The sequence below is a fragment of the Typopeltis vanoorti genome, chromosome 7 (genome assembly GCF_054136105.1).
Source record: "Typopeltis vanoorti isolate ZY-2024b chromosome 7, IOZ_Tvanoo_1.0, whole genome shotgun sequence".
NCBI classification, from domain to species: domain Eukaryota; kingdom Metazoa; phylum Arthropoda; class Arachnida; order Uropygi; family Thelyphonidae; genus Typopeltis; species Typopeltis vanoorti.
The window spans coordinates 102,245,386-102,260,759 of record NC_143555.1 but is presented as its reverse complement, the minus strand read 5'-3'; the positions used below and the strand labels follow the sequence as shown (position 1 = coordinate 102,260,759).

General features: G+C 35.6%; 1 protein-coding gene across 1 annotated transcript in view; it reads right to left on the bottom strand.

Annotated features, from left to right (window-relative positions):
* Nucleotides 1-12,928, bottom strand: part of Vps2 (vacuolar protein sorting 2) — a 70,758-nt gene extending 57,830 nt beyond the window's left edge. Inside the window, exon 1 of the mRNA XM_090396054.1 lies at nucleotides 12,546-12,928. The gene's annotated coding sequence lies outside the window, so the exon portion shown is untranslated. The remainder of the gene's footprint in view (nucleotides 1-12,545) is intronic.
* Nucleotides 12,929-15,374: the final 2,446 nt, after the last annotated feature.

Sequence of the window (15,374 nt, the reverse complement as noted above, 5' to 3'; positions counted from 1 at the left end):
AGTTCAATTATTCTTGGACACTTATCAAGGGATAAGAAATATGACTTCAATGGACAATATAATTTCAGAATCTTCTCAATCACAGGCATTAAAGCTAGCCATCTAGTTTTACTTTAGCCTAGTATTTTGTGATATTCGACTTCTGCTTCTTCACAGAGTTCTTTCGAAGATTCTACTCTGACAGTATAAATGTAAAAATGGCTATAAATTTTTTTTACAATAGACTATGTCTAGTAGTAAAAGATCAGCAGCAGTTTGAATGGCATTGTAAACTATATGAGCTGCACAACCTACTCCAATAATATTTTGCTCTAAATTTCTGTTCAGTATAGCAAAGACATTGTTAATATACCCTTTCTAGCTACACCACCAAAATTGGCATTTGCATTATCAGCACAATATGCAACAACCTTCTTAGATAAATTGTTTTTTTTCAAGAACAGTTAAGATAGAATTGCTGATAAGCTCTGCAATTTCCCCAGGTAGGGACACAAAATCAATAATCTTATTCTTCACACCACTTTTTGAATCAAAATAACGAATGATAGTAGGAAAAAGTTTTACATCTTTACGGTTTGATGCATCAGAAAACACAGATATAAAGTGTATATTTTGTAATTCCTTACCAAGCTCTTTCAATGCATGTGGTGCAAATACATTCTTGATGATAGCTTCTGCTTTTGTCCTTGCACATGTGAATTTGCTGTCGAATAATTTGCGGATCAATTTGGATGTACAGTCCATGTACATCCAAATAATAACGTTTATTAAGGGCATTATCCCCGTTACAATTTGTTACAGATGGTTGCGAATTGTACAGTAAAAATATGTAATAGTTTTACAATACAGAATACAAATTACATGCATTAAACATACACTATGTAAATTATAGTAGTAAAAACAAAACATAAAATGTTGGTATTACATAAATTTAGATTACATTGATTGACGATGATAATTTTGTTGAACTTTAAAAGTCTGGCATATAATCAAAAAATAATTTTACATGAAAAAGTTCCTCAGAATAAACAACTAATGTATGTTCGTAGTTTACTCTTTCTGTTAAGGTGAATAAAATATTTCAAATGCTGTACAGGACAGGTAAATGCTGTACATCTGGTCACATAAGTGTAAGGCAATGTGAAAAAGCAAGAATGCAGAGTAGAGGAGCTTGTGAATGGAGAGATGAGGAAATTAGAGGAAAAGAACACAGACAGACAGGGAAACAGGGTGGGTAATTTAGGGTGGAGATGCTGCTTCAGATGTGTGTGTGTGTGCTGGTTTAGAAGTGAATATGTGAGTGGAAAGGAAAAGAATGAGATGGTCTGGGATATGCTGAGAGTGTATGAGTATGGTAAGGGTTGTATGACAAGGGTGTACATCATCTCCACTGTCATTCATTATCTATATGGATCACATCATTAAGTGATATTAAATCTGATGTCCAAATTGGTTATGTTAATCTTAGCTCTTTACTTTATGCAGATGATGTTATACTTCTGAATAAATCCAGGACAAGTCTGCAGATCTCCTTGACCAAATTGAATAACTGCTGTAATAATAAATTTGGTATGAAAATCAGTATTAAAAATCTTTTCCGTTAAAAAGACAAAAAGAATTAAAATAAGCAGAAACATTGAAAAAACATCAATTGTATCCTGAATACAGAACAAGTAAAATATTTCAGCTATTTAGGCACAATTTTTAATGAAGATGGCAAATTAAATTTGAAAATAGATAGCAGAATTAACAAAGCTGGTATGGTAGGAAGTCAACTGAATAAATTTATACAGAATAACAGAGAGATTAGTCAAAACACTAAACTAGCTATATACAAGACAGTGTTTAAACCAATTTTATCTTGGATCTGAAATAAAACTCTTGAAGAAAGACTGGAGGCCACATACATGAGTCCTGATATGAGAGGCCCAACTCTGCTTGCTTCAGTCTCAAATCAATGCAGTACCTTCATACAATATATCTAACTGTACTTTATTCCTTGAACCCAATTTGACTGAGAAATATTCAAAGTATTAAATTATTTTAATCAACATATCTTTTACATTGCAATATCCTTCTTAAAAATATCAGTGTAAATAATTAACATATTTGCCAGCCTGGTAGGCTGAGTGGATTAGAGATAGTTGATAGAAAAACTTCCATCAACTATCTCTAATCCAGAGAATTTTAATAATAAGGTGTTGACACCTTTTGGCAACTGGTATATGGTGATATGACTTCTGCATTACTTCCAACTTAGTATTATCACCACCCCTGGGTCTGGCTCCCACTGACGAGACCTCAATAAAGGTCAAAACTGGTCTGGGTAGTGACCCTTCCCTTAATGCATCAGGAACTACAAGGAGATGTGCTTTGCAAGGTACTAAGGCAAGTGATCAGAACTTATACCACCTTTACCATGAGTTGCCCCAGTCTTGAAAATACTTCAGGTGCAAACTTTGTTTGCTTACACTTGGATAAAGGATTAAACCAAATATATAACTGGTAGATTAAGGATACCAAGAAATTCTTTTAAAATACTTTTCCTTAAAAAATTCCGTAAAATTTTTTAAAATTCCTTTCAAATACCAAGAAATATCTTTAATTTATAGTAAAACCAAGTGGAAAAACTTCCAACAACTATCTCTAATCCAGGTATTTTAATAAGGTGTGACACCTTTTGGCTACTTGTATATGAAAATATGACTTCTGCATTACTTCAACCTTAATATCACCTCTGGCTCCCACTAATGAGACCTCAATAAAGGTTGAGACCAGTCTGGGTAGTGACCCTTCCAATAATGCATAACATTATATATGTCTGTAAGGATATGCAATTTGCATTATGGGATACTAAGGCTAGGGATACTAGGGATACTAATATATAGATAACTTGTAATTATGTATAATTACAAGTTATCTAGCATGGTCTTTTGTTTTTAATACTGCATCTACTCAGGAGTAGATGCAGTAATTTAAGAGTCTACCTATGTGTATTAATACACTGAGTTAGCTTTGCATTAGGAACCCCCTCCCCCAATTTAAATATTCAGTGTGATAACGAAGTACCATGGGATATCAATGTCATGTGTAGTTACTATAAATGGACTGTCCTCTGTACGTAATCAGTGAGCATTTGTCAGTAATGGGGAAATGTGCCGACATAAGCCAATTTGACCACAGGCAGATAGTTGGGGACTAGAGACTAGGTGTCAACATTTTGAAAACGGCCACACTTGTTGATTGCTCTCGTACTACTGTATCAAGGGTGTACCAGGACTGGATTAACCATGAACAGAAATCCAGCAGAAGGATTTACATTGGTGAGCCACATGTGGCTGTTCTTTGAGGTCAGCATCAGGTGTCATGACTGATATCTCAGCAACGATGAGCAGCAGTCACACAACTTACCCTCTAGCACAACAGCAGGGTAGTTCAACACATTTCCACATGCACTATGTGCCATACCTTGCTTTGCCTGGGATTTCACAGCCAGAGACCAACAAAGGTACCCATGATGATGGCCAGGCATCGCATGGGCCAAAGAACGTTGGCAAGGGATCCTCGACAGATTGAAGAAGATCATCTGGAGTAATAAGTCCCATTTCCTGTTGCACCATGCTGATGAGCGAGTTTGTATTTGGCATAAACAGCATGACGCCCTATATCCTGGTTGCATAGCTAGGGTTCAACAGGCCAATAGAGGTGGTGTTATGGTCTGGAGAGTTTTTTCCTGACATGCCTGCCCGTTGGTTACCATCCCACAAACACTGAATGATGAATGCTACAGGGATCTGTTAGTCAATCATCTCCATCCATATTTGCAGAAGGTCTATCCTGACCACAGTGCATCAATGGAACAATGCACATTGACTGAGTGGTTGGAAGAACACTACAATGAATTCACCATACTGCCTTGGCTGTTAAACTCCTCTGATTGTAACCCAATTGAACATGCATAGGATATGCTAGAATGGGGTGTGAGAACTGCTGATCCTCCTTCACAGAACTGACTGAGTTGCTGCAACAGACATGTGTTGAGTTACACATGAAGGATGTTTAACACCTTGTGGAATCTGTTGTTAGGTGTCTGCATGCTGTGAATGCAGAGGGGGGGTGGGGGGTGGACCAATATGTTATTATGCTAATGCAAAGCTAACTCAATGTACATGCCAGATTGAAGCAAGCTAAATATTTTGTCACTGTCTACCATAAGCCTACAAATATTGGCCAATACACATATGCAAACTCTTGCTACCATCCCATACAAAAAAAAAAAAAAAAAAAGTCATTAATACCCTGAACAAAAGTGCGATAACAATATCCTCCAATGAGCAAGATCTTAGGCATCAATTAAAAATTATCTGCAATACTTTTATAAACAGTGGCCACAGCAAAAATACTATTAACAAAGTTCTTCACAAAACTAAACCCTAAAAATAAGAACATCAATTATAATAAAACCACAACCATTCCTTTCATTAAAGAGGTATCAGAAAAAGGCCAACAAAAGATGACATTAAGTTGTACACAAGTAAAACCTCAATGCCATCTGTAACCTTCCCCACAAAATAAACTTATTAAAATCTTCCAGAGATCTACTTCCTTCCCTGGCCCACCCAGGAACATAATGAATCCCTCTCACTGGATATACAGTTTACCTAAAATTACTAAATTCAATAAACCCTCTCTCCATTTCCTCCATGCTTTAAACAAGCTAAACAGTACATAAAATCTTTATCCTCTCCCATTACTAGCCATACTTCATCTTATATAAAAATTTCGTCCACATCAAATCTTTAATCCAAAATTTAGTTTTAAACAACACTGATATTATTATTAGTTTTGACATCCCTTTAATCAATATCCCCTCCTCAAAAATACTAAATTTAACTTAAATTTATCCTCTGACATCACTGATCTCTTCGATTTTGCCATCCATGCCAGCTACATCACTTGGAAGAAAAACCCTACACAAACAGCTCGAGTACAACCACGGGCTCTCCACCTATAGCATATCTATATGGAGCATTTTGAAAAATATGATCTTGATAATGCCATTCTCAAACCTCCTATCTGGCTATGATAGATTGATGTGTTCACTATTTTCACCACATGGCTCAAACACATTACTCTTTTCTCCTCCACTTCAACAATTAGCACCCAAGAATCCAATTCACTATAGAAAAAGAAAATAGTATTTTCTAGACACTAATCAAATGTCTCCCCCAGTGGCACTCTTTTAGTTCATCAAACACCTATCCACACAGGTAAATAGACAAACTTTCCCTTCATCTTCCCTCCTAAAAATATGTTAACAAGGGCATCATAAAAACCCCTTGTTAACAGAGCTTCTAACCTGTCCAACCAGGCTTACCTCAGAGATGAACGCTCCACTATTCACCCTGCATTCATCCAATGACAATGCCAAAAAAGATTAACAAAATACTTGTTCCTCACATCACTCTCAACATACAGATTATAGTAACGTTATTACTATTCTCTATATCTGGGACACCTCTGATATATTCATACAACATTATATATCAGATATATAAAGTTATATAAAGAAATAAAATCTCTGCACTGCTTTTGACCTGACATTAGGCTGTCCTTATCATCTCCTCCCTTTCTGTTCCAGGTATGTACAAAGCTCCTTGTTCTTGTAGCTTATCATATTATAGTCAAACTAGGAGACCTTCCAACATCTGCCTTGCAGAACATAAAAACACCTGCCACCACAACCTGTAATCAGTCAGACCTAGGTGACCAGGCCTTGGATACCTTGCACAAAATCAAATGGAAAAAAAAAATACCATGCTTTGCTGCAGCAAATAGAAACTTGACAAATCCTTAGACCTCCCACCCAACAGCCAAGGTTGGATGTCCCCCTCTTAGAACTTCAAGCCTTTAATCTAATATCTTTCACTTATTGCGGTGTTTTTGTGTGTTATTAGAATTTTTATATTTTATCCCAAATGTTCTCTATGGCAGACAAAATATTGAAGCTATTAAACCTGCATTTAATTATTCTGATGTTTGCATTCAATTAAACCTAATTAGAAACCAAATTCCAACTTTGACAAAAATTATAGGCATCAGTGAGATCAGGTTTGACATAAAATGATATAGTTACAGTGATAGAATAAAGGGTATTATGTTTTCAAGGAGGATAAAGGGAATGCACAGGAGATAGGATATTGCTGATAACTGAAGAACTACAACCAACAAAATTAGAAGTTAGAGGATTTTAGGTTTCAGGAGATTGTTCGTTTGAGGTTATATGGTGCAAATTAGAAGCCAATACGCAAAACTTATTGTTGGCTGCTACTATAGACTAATGGCTCCACAGGAAGAATTAGATGCCATGCATTAACAGATTGGCGAGTGCACCCTAAGCAATTATTATGGAGGAAGGACTTCAACTAAGATGATATGGGTTGGGAGGAAAAGGGAGAATGGCAAGATGAAAATGGAATTTATACAGTTGTTAATGGATAATTACCTGAAACAGCATATCATAGAGGGAACCAGTACATGGTAATAGCATCAGAAGATATATCCATGATCACAGACACTCTGCCTGCAATTGGAAGGAGTAACCATGCAGTCTTGTTCTAGGAAGTTGATAAACATATGAAATTCTCTGTTATAAACCATCTTGCAGCAGTGCCATGGCTCGAGAAGCTACAAGGAAAGAATGTCAGTAGGGCATGGGAAGTGGTCAGATTATCTGAGAGAAGCAATATTAGCCTGCATCCACAGTCAGAAAAATAAACCCAGTGGGGGTTAAGTGGATGAGTAGAGATAAGGTGATCAGCATATTCATGAGCAATACAATGTGCAAGCAAGAAGGGTAACTAATAGCTAAACAGGCCAAAGTAAATCAAAAAGAACTTTTTGATTATGGAGAAAGTAAGAGGATAAATGACTATGGAAGGATGACTTTAATCAATGCAGATAAGGTGACAGGCAAAATCAATAGTTGAGCTCCTGAATGATCACCTTGCAAGTGGGAATTTTGCAGCTGCCGACATGACAGACTCATGTCAAAATTGCAGTAGATGAGCAGGTGATCAGCATAATGAAAAATAACAATATGAATACAGCAGTAGGTCTGGATGGCATACTATGTGAATGTTCAAGAAAACTGGCATTGCTGCTGATGAAGTTGTTCAATCTAAGTCATCTCTATCAAAAGTTCCCAGGAAGTGGAAAGAGGGGGGGCAAGATAGTTCCATTATATAAAGGGGGGTTTCCAAGAAAAAAGTAGCAATTACAGACCAATTAATATCTCAGGAGTAGCCAAAGTATTGGAAAAGTTAACTAAAGGCAAAATCCAAGTGAGTGGATAGGTATACAATACTCTATAGTGGGCAGCACAGCTTTGTTAAAGGTAGGTCCTACCTAAGTAATTTACTCAATTTTTATATTGGTGAACAGCAAAGTTAGATAAGGAAAATGGCTATATCATGATACTGCTAAACTTTGCAAATGCATTTTACAGAATGCCACATGGAAAACCATTATAAAAGTCGGATTAAATGGGAATGGATAGGGGTGGCTGACATATACACACACCAAAGGGTAGTATATGGTAGAGTGGAATCTAGAAGAAAGAGAGTGACAGTGAAGTACTTCAGGGTGCTGCATTAGGGCCACTACTCTTTAATTTGTGTATCAATGATATAAGGCAGGGGTGTTCAACCTGTCGATCGCGGAGCAATTTTTGGTCGATCTCGTGTATTCCTCCTTACTTACAAATTTAAAACTGAAAACATAATATTTTATTTATCATTATTTTGTATTATTTTTAATTCGCTTTAAGTGTATTGCTATTGTTTATTTTTCGTTAAAATTGTCAAATCAGTAATTTTCTTATAAGTCTGGGTAAATTAATTAATTTGGATCAGTCGAAGTCAAACCGCGAGCCGAGTGAATACAATTATAAGCAAAGTGTAAAAACTCAATTGTAGCTTAAATATTAAATATTCCAAAGCACATTACATCAATTTTTTTACTTAGGTTATGTCCCATGTGAATATTGTAAAAAAATAAACTTTGTCTCGGTATAGCTTGTATCAGATGTTTTTGTAAATAACTCTTTTGAAGCTAACTGTATATACTGCTTTAATAAGAATATGTTAGAGTGTTAAAAACAAAGGCAATGTTTTTGTCGCTTAAGCTGTATATAGCGACATTAGAAAGATTGTTATTGAAACGTTTATGTATGAGAAAAGCTTGCAGGCTCTAAGTGTAAACATCTCCGAAGTCAGTCAGAAAGAGTTCAAACAACTTTCCGATGGCCGGCAACTTACTATCAAAAGAAAGCAGAGGAGAACCAAAGGCACGCCAAACCCGAAACTTAAGATAAAAGACGCATACTGATTCTTTGGGGGTTGCCAAACTTTATGCGAGGTCTCAGAGGAGGCCTAATAAAAAGGGACTGAAGCAGGCAGAAGGGGGTCCCATTCCAGAATTGCTGTCAGAGAGAAGGCCGCCCGGTCCAGAGTCGCCATCAGAGAGACTGCTCGGCAATGTTCCTTCTAAGCCAGTGGTCGCCAAAGTGGTCGATATAACATTGTTAGGGGTCAATTCGGGCTCAGGGGGTCGATAGAAAAATATAAGACATCCAACCCAGCGCCCAACCCCCCCCCCTTGTTAGCATGTTGAAAAACATGCTAACAAGTAAATAGAGGGAAGTTATTATCCTTCTTTATAAGGCTATGATTCAACTGCATCTTGACAATTCTGTCTTCTGATACCTAATCAGCTATTTTTAGTTAGTGGTTGTTGCTATTTCCCGAAAATATAAATATACATCAGCTACCATTATATCTAAATAGAGCACAAAACAATATAGGTTTTGTCTCTAAATAGAGAAACAAAACCTATACTGGCCTTTCATGCCTTACATTTAGAACCTTATCTTTTTATTCATGCGGTACTATTTCTTTGCTCTGAAAACTAAGTAACAAGCAATCATACGTAGCTGTACATAAAAAATAAAATAAATTCAACAAGAAAGATTGTGAAAGAATATGGTATGATCACTAATCGATGCAGATTAAGAATTCATTGTTTTATTTTATTTGCTTCAGGCAGATGTGGTTGGCTAGGCTTTCTAGCACCTGGATCAAAATAAATAAATAAACAGCATTTAAAAATTCTTAAAATTTTTTTTGTAAATTGGTGCCTTTCCACGCTTTTCTTCAAATTAGCAATGTTTTAATTTGGCACCACCCCCTTCTCCCACCATGTCAACTCTAACTTCAGGCCTTCAAGGAATGAAAATCATTTACTCCCATTTTTTGATGTTTTGTAAATTTCCAAAGCTAGAAAGCATTTTACTAGTATCCGTGACCTATGTTATTATTATTCGTGTATCTCCATGGAGTCTGAATATTCCTCATGGGTACCTCAACTAATTCTTATACACACAAAACCAGACATACCTGTCCTTAAACTAATTCACTGTGAGGACACAACTAATTCTGGCAATCCATTCCATTCAATCATCACTCTCCATGCAAAAAAGTCTGCTCACCCATAATAATCATACTCTTACACAACTTCCAGGGGGTGACCTGCACTTCTCTATTTGCCATGCAGTGAAAAATTTCCTTTGTGCCAATCTTATAAAGCTCTTTTAATATCTTACGTTATTATCATATCCCCTCTTTTCCACCTCTCAACCTTGCAACCCACACACCTTCAATCTATAATCATAGGGAACATTCCACACACCTATCACCAGCTTGGTCATGTGTCTCTGAATCCTCTCTACACCAGATCCTCAACAAACCCAAGTGAACAAATCTGCAGTTGTCAAGATGCAGAGGAGGGATTAAGAGGGAAGAGGAGGGATTGATGGTCAGTCTGGTCTAGCTGACCATGCCAGCATGGTCTAACTGCTCCCACTCCCGACTTTTTCCCATCAATCCTTCCTCTTCCCCAAAAAATAATTTCTATCTCCCCCCCCCCCAAATGCTCTCTACCCACTCTTAATGATAATAATATTATACATATAAAAAAACAGTTTTTTTTTTCAAATAATTGCCCCACATTACTTTACCTACACTTTCCCAACCTCCCCCCCCCACTTCCTTTTAACAGCAGATGAATGCATATCGCTAGGACAGGGAGACAGAAAACGATATCCAAAAAAAAAAAAGGTATGTCCAAATTTTCCTCCTATATTATTCTTCATATATTAGTTTTATAACACTTCAATAATGCCCTAAGATTTGATTAAAGAGCCAATGACGTTATAAAAAAAAAGGGAGACACTCCTAAAAAAGTAGGCTATATTAACCATTAAAATAATACTAAGTTTATATTTGTTGCAATGAAGCATAGTTTTTTTTTCCCCATTTGATTCTAGGCAAGGTATCATGCATAGCTAGACCAGACTGACCACTGTTATGGTGATGGATGTATTTCTTATGTTCTTCTAGGCAGATTAATAAGTTCGTTTTTTCTCTCTTCTCCTCACACCCCTCTCCACAAACAGACTACATTCATGTTATTACTATTCCATATATCCAGGACACCTCCAAATAAAAAATTTAAAACAAAAAGCCAGAACTATAAAAAAATTCTCTCTAGTGTTTTCAAACCTAATCTGAAGCCAGCTGCCCTTATCCACTCTCATAAGGATCCACTCCCTCCCCTCTCTGTTCCAGGTGTTTACAAAGGTTCCCTGTTCTTGCAAATTATCTTATTATGGTCAAATTGGGAAATCTACCAACAAATTAGAAGAACACAAGAAATACATCTGCTGTCATAATTATGATCTAGCTGACCATGCTTTGGATACATTGCATAGAGCAAATGAGAAAAAACTACTATACTTCACTGCACCAAATATAAACTTACTTTTCTTAGAATCAGCAGCAGATTTGTTCAGCCATTCTAATCTTAATATAGCTGTGTAAAACTTCCCAAGATTTTGGAGACTAATTCTTAGGCCTCCTACCCAATAGATAAGGCTAGTTAATTTTTTCAGTTTAAATTTTTTATCCACTTATTTTTGAATGTTTTTTTATATGTGATTTTATAATTTTCAGATTGTATCTCTGATAATGTCTCTGTGAGAGAGATGAAATATAGGATCTAAAAACTTGCATTTTATTGTTCCTCTCTGCTGTATTCATTCCATTAAATCTAATGAGGTATCTTGAGGGATCTGTTACTCAATAATGGAGGAGGGGGGGGCATTGGAAAGTATAATTCATTGGTGCCTTATCAACTTCTACTTAAAACCAAAAGATGCACTCACAACGTCCACTGACAGCATATTCCATTCACTCTCACTAATGTCATAAAAAGAACCCAAACTTCATATCTCTACTCAGCTTCCAGGGACGACCTCAGGTTATCCCTGAAAGTTCACACAGGTCATGAGCTACAAAACTTCCTCTGTACCTAAACTGTAAGAACACCTTACTCGTTTGTATGTTTCTATCATACCATCATATATCTCCTCCTATTTCTCAAACTTTAAAGGCCACACACCGTTATCTCTTATTGGAACCAGTTCCTTAACTACATTATGTGAGATTATCACTATAACCCCATCATGCATCTCATCACACACCTAACAATCAACACTATGAAACTTGTTATCTAGTTCTCATTTCCCTGTCTAGACAAACTATCATAAAATTAATATTGAATGAGATTTCAGGAAGGTAAGCTACAATCTTATGGCAGCATTCTATCCTTTCTTCCCCCCCTTTACATTTTTAGAAAGGGGAAAAATGTTCCTGATAAAACTTACAAATATTTCTCTTATCTATATTAGAAAAAAGACATAGGATCATGAATTGGCTGTACTGACAACGCAGAGAACGATAAAATATAAAAAAAATTAACTTGACTGGTAACAACTAAGAGTAGCATTCTCCTTATTTAATGCTGAAGCGAAGCTGTGAACTGTAAATGTCAATATCCTACTCACTCCAGCTACATGGGTGGTGTGTGGGGAGCTTATACAAGTTTATAAATTTATATTATAAACCTAATATAAGTTTACACTTTATATTAGAGTTTTTTTTTTTTTTTTATAAAAACCCTAATATAACGTGAAAACTAGAGTGTGGTTTTCAAAATTCATATCGCGGCATCTACCTACCCTAGGAAGATTTTCGAGGAGCACTTCACTTCTTTCATTGTAACTACTGTAATTCACTTTATATAAATTTAATAAATACATTTTATAACATATAAAGAATAATACATGGCGTTGCGAATAAGAAAATATGTGTATACTTTCGTACACCGGGTAGAGACGTTTTCAATACAATATTTCTTATTCACACACACAGCATGACTACTGCAGTTTACTGCAATTGGCGTAAATTAAGCCTTTACTTGGAAATATTATATTCGTGGACGATATACATGGACGATACTGTAATATTTTGCAAAACATTACAGTATCGCATAAGCACTGCAACATACATATATATGATAAAAAAAAAAACACATTAAAAAAAAAAAAAGAGGTTACGAAACCTAATGACATAACTTAAACAACTTACTGAAGCTATTTGCACGTAGATTTCTATAGAAAATACAAATGTATTACAACGGTGAGTAATCCCTTCTAAAAAATTAAAATAGAAGATATCACTATGTTTTTTAAAAGCGATCGCTGGAGCTAAGATTTTTCCAGGTGACGAAGAAAACTTTGTCCAACAAAATTCGAAGTACATATACTACACTGTAACTTAGACGACGCAACACAAAATGTTATGCTCATGCTACTCGACAAGCATAGTTAACATTAGTAAGAGAAAAATAATTATACGATGTTGTCAAGCGTTATTTTGTCACTTATCTTATCGAACTAAGCAAAAACCTTTCCTAATTTAGGAATCCACACATATGACGAAACACTTTGACAAACATGTATATGACAATTACATCAGCGTCCCCTGAACGCATCAGAACGCAATAATAATGTGTAGTAACCAGTAATTAGATTAACGATTTTATTATTAAATCGTCTAACGCCTTTTTAATCCCTACTGATCCATATAGAGTGCATCAACTGATACTCTCATCGAGAGGAAAAACCTAAAATGTTCTCTATTTTATAACAAATAGTCTAGGAAGATTTTATAAAATAAAATATATGCTTACTTAGCATATTGGTTGATATATGTTGCGTTGCTCGGGTGACAGAATAAGTCTGAAACGACAACAATATTTTGAATTTTGTTTCCGAATTGCAAAAAACGCTACCTTAGTTTATCGAAATTACCATTTCAGATATTCGAATTTAATCGCCCATTTACCTAATTAATAACCCAAATACGAAGTCCTCCTTCCTCCCATGATGTCATACTTTATTTGAAATTTTTTGTATCCTCCACCTACTTACGAACAGCACAACCAGACAGTTTTGACAGCAGCGATACACAAATATTGTTGTTATTATTATTATTATTATTATTATTATTATTATTATTATTATTATTATTATTATTATTATTTCAGACCTCTGGGGAAGCTATAAATCACCCAAACTGGCTGTCACGCCTTTCTTTAAATTCATTCACACTGGATACACTCACTACCCTCTAAACACAAAGTATTCCATTCACTCATGCTCTCTGAGAGAAAAAACTAGTTTTCACCTATTACATAAGTGCGAAAAAACTGAACTTCCATGGATTCCCCCCCCCGTGTTCTCTCTCCACCTTCATTATAACCAAACGTTTCATCAGACGACATCCCATAACACTCATTCATAAGTTTATAGACTTCTATCATGTCACCGCCCCCTCTTTCTCCCGTTAATCAGAGTCTGTAATCCGCATATTCGCAATCTGTCCTCGTAGTCTAAATCCCATAATCTGGATATAATATTGGTAATTCTTCTTTGCACCATTTCCACAGCTTTTTATCCCGTTGGAACCAAGGACACCAAATCTGTACACAGTAATCCAGCTGCGTTGCTATCAAGATCATATAAAGAGGCAAAATAACTTCCCTTTCCTTACATGTCGAGATTCGCTTCAACATCGTAATTATATTATTATTATTGTTATTATTATTACATAACACCTCCAGGCAGTCCAAAGATTCATCGAGGACTACCCTCTTTATATCTCTGAGATGTATTTGCAACTTTTGCTATGTCACCTTTGAACTTCAAATTCCTATTCACCATTACACCAAGATTCCTAGCTCATCAGTTTCTTGTTGCATAACCCCTCTAATATGAGATTGCCACTGGAAATCTCATCACACCAAAGTATACAATTTTACACTTACTAACATTAAACCTCTCGGGGGGAAACCCTGTAACCCCTAGAGAGCGCCCCCGAGTGGCAGATTAGGGACACTCATCTTGATTGTAAGGGAAGTGGCGCTCCTATGAACCCCTAGCTGGATCTATTCTCTTCTTCTTGTACTTTGAGGAAGATCCATTCAATTTAATATTTCCTATAAGGCCTTATCAGCCGACAATTCTAATTTTATGACCCTTATGCTATTAGAGTACCTCGAGGTACCCTAAAAGCATAGGGGCTTTCCATTTCTGGCCTTACAACTACGTCCCCCTCTATAAACCTTTACTATAATTCTACTCTATTCTACTATAATCTAATCTTTCCCCTTCAATATAACCTATTCTTCCTATGGGTTTAAATTTGGAAGAACGTTAGTTCAGAAGCCTTAAGGTAGCAGCCCGACCACTGAACAATTCCATCGCCAGGCTAGTCACCTGATACGGAGAACATAATTCTACTTTTAAACTGAAAAAAAAAAGGTAATCAGAATGAATCTATGGAAAATGACCCTGGATTGGAAAAGATAAAGCGAAAATGGAAACAACAAATTATAATACATATAGCAAACTGGAATATAAGAGGAATAGCATATAAAGAAATAGAATTAGACCAAATATTAAATGAAAGAAATTTTAAAATAGCAATAATCACTGAAACAAAAAAGTAATTAAAAGGAACCATGAGAACCGAAAATTTTAATGTGATATACAGTGAAATTGACAGAGAGCAAAGAGCACAAGCGGGAGTCGTGATTTGGATTCATAACATCCCTTTCAAAACAGTTAAAACATTATAAATTATGGCATGAAAGAATAATAGAAGCTAGAATAAAAATAGATAGAGGTTATTTAACAATAATTGATATATATGCCCAAGAAGAAGGAAGAAAACAGGAAAATATTGATGTTTATAATCAGCTACAAAATATATATAATAAAATAAATAAAAATGATTATATAATTTTAGCAGAAGACTTAAATGCAAGAATTGGAAACACGGAAATTAATAATAATATAGGAATATATGGAGAACATACTCTAAATAGTAATGGTAAACAATTGATTGACTTTG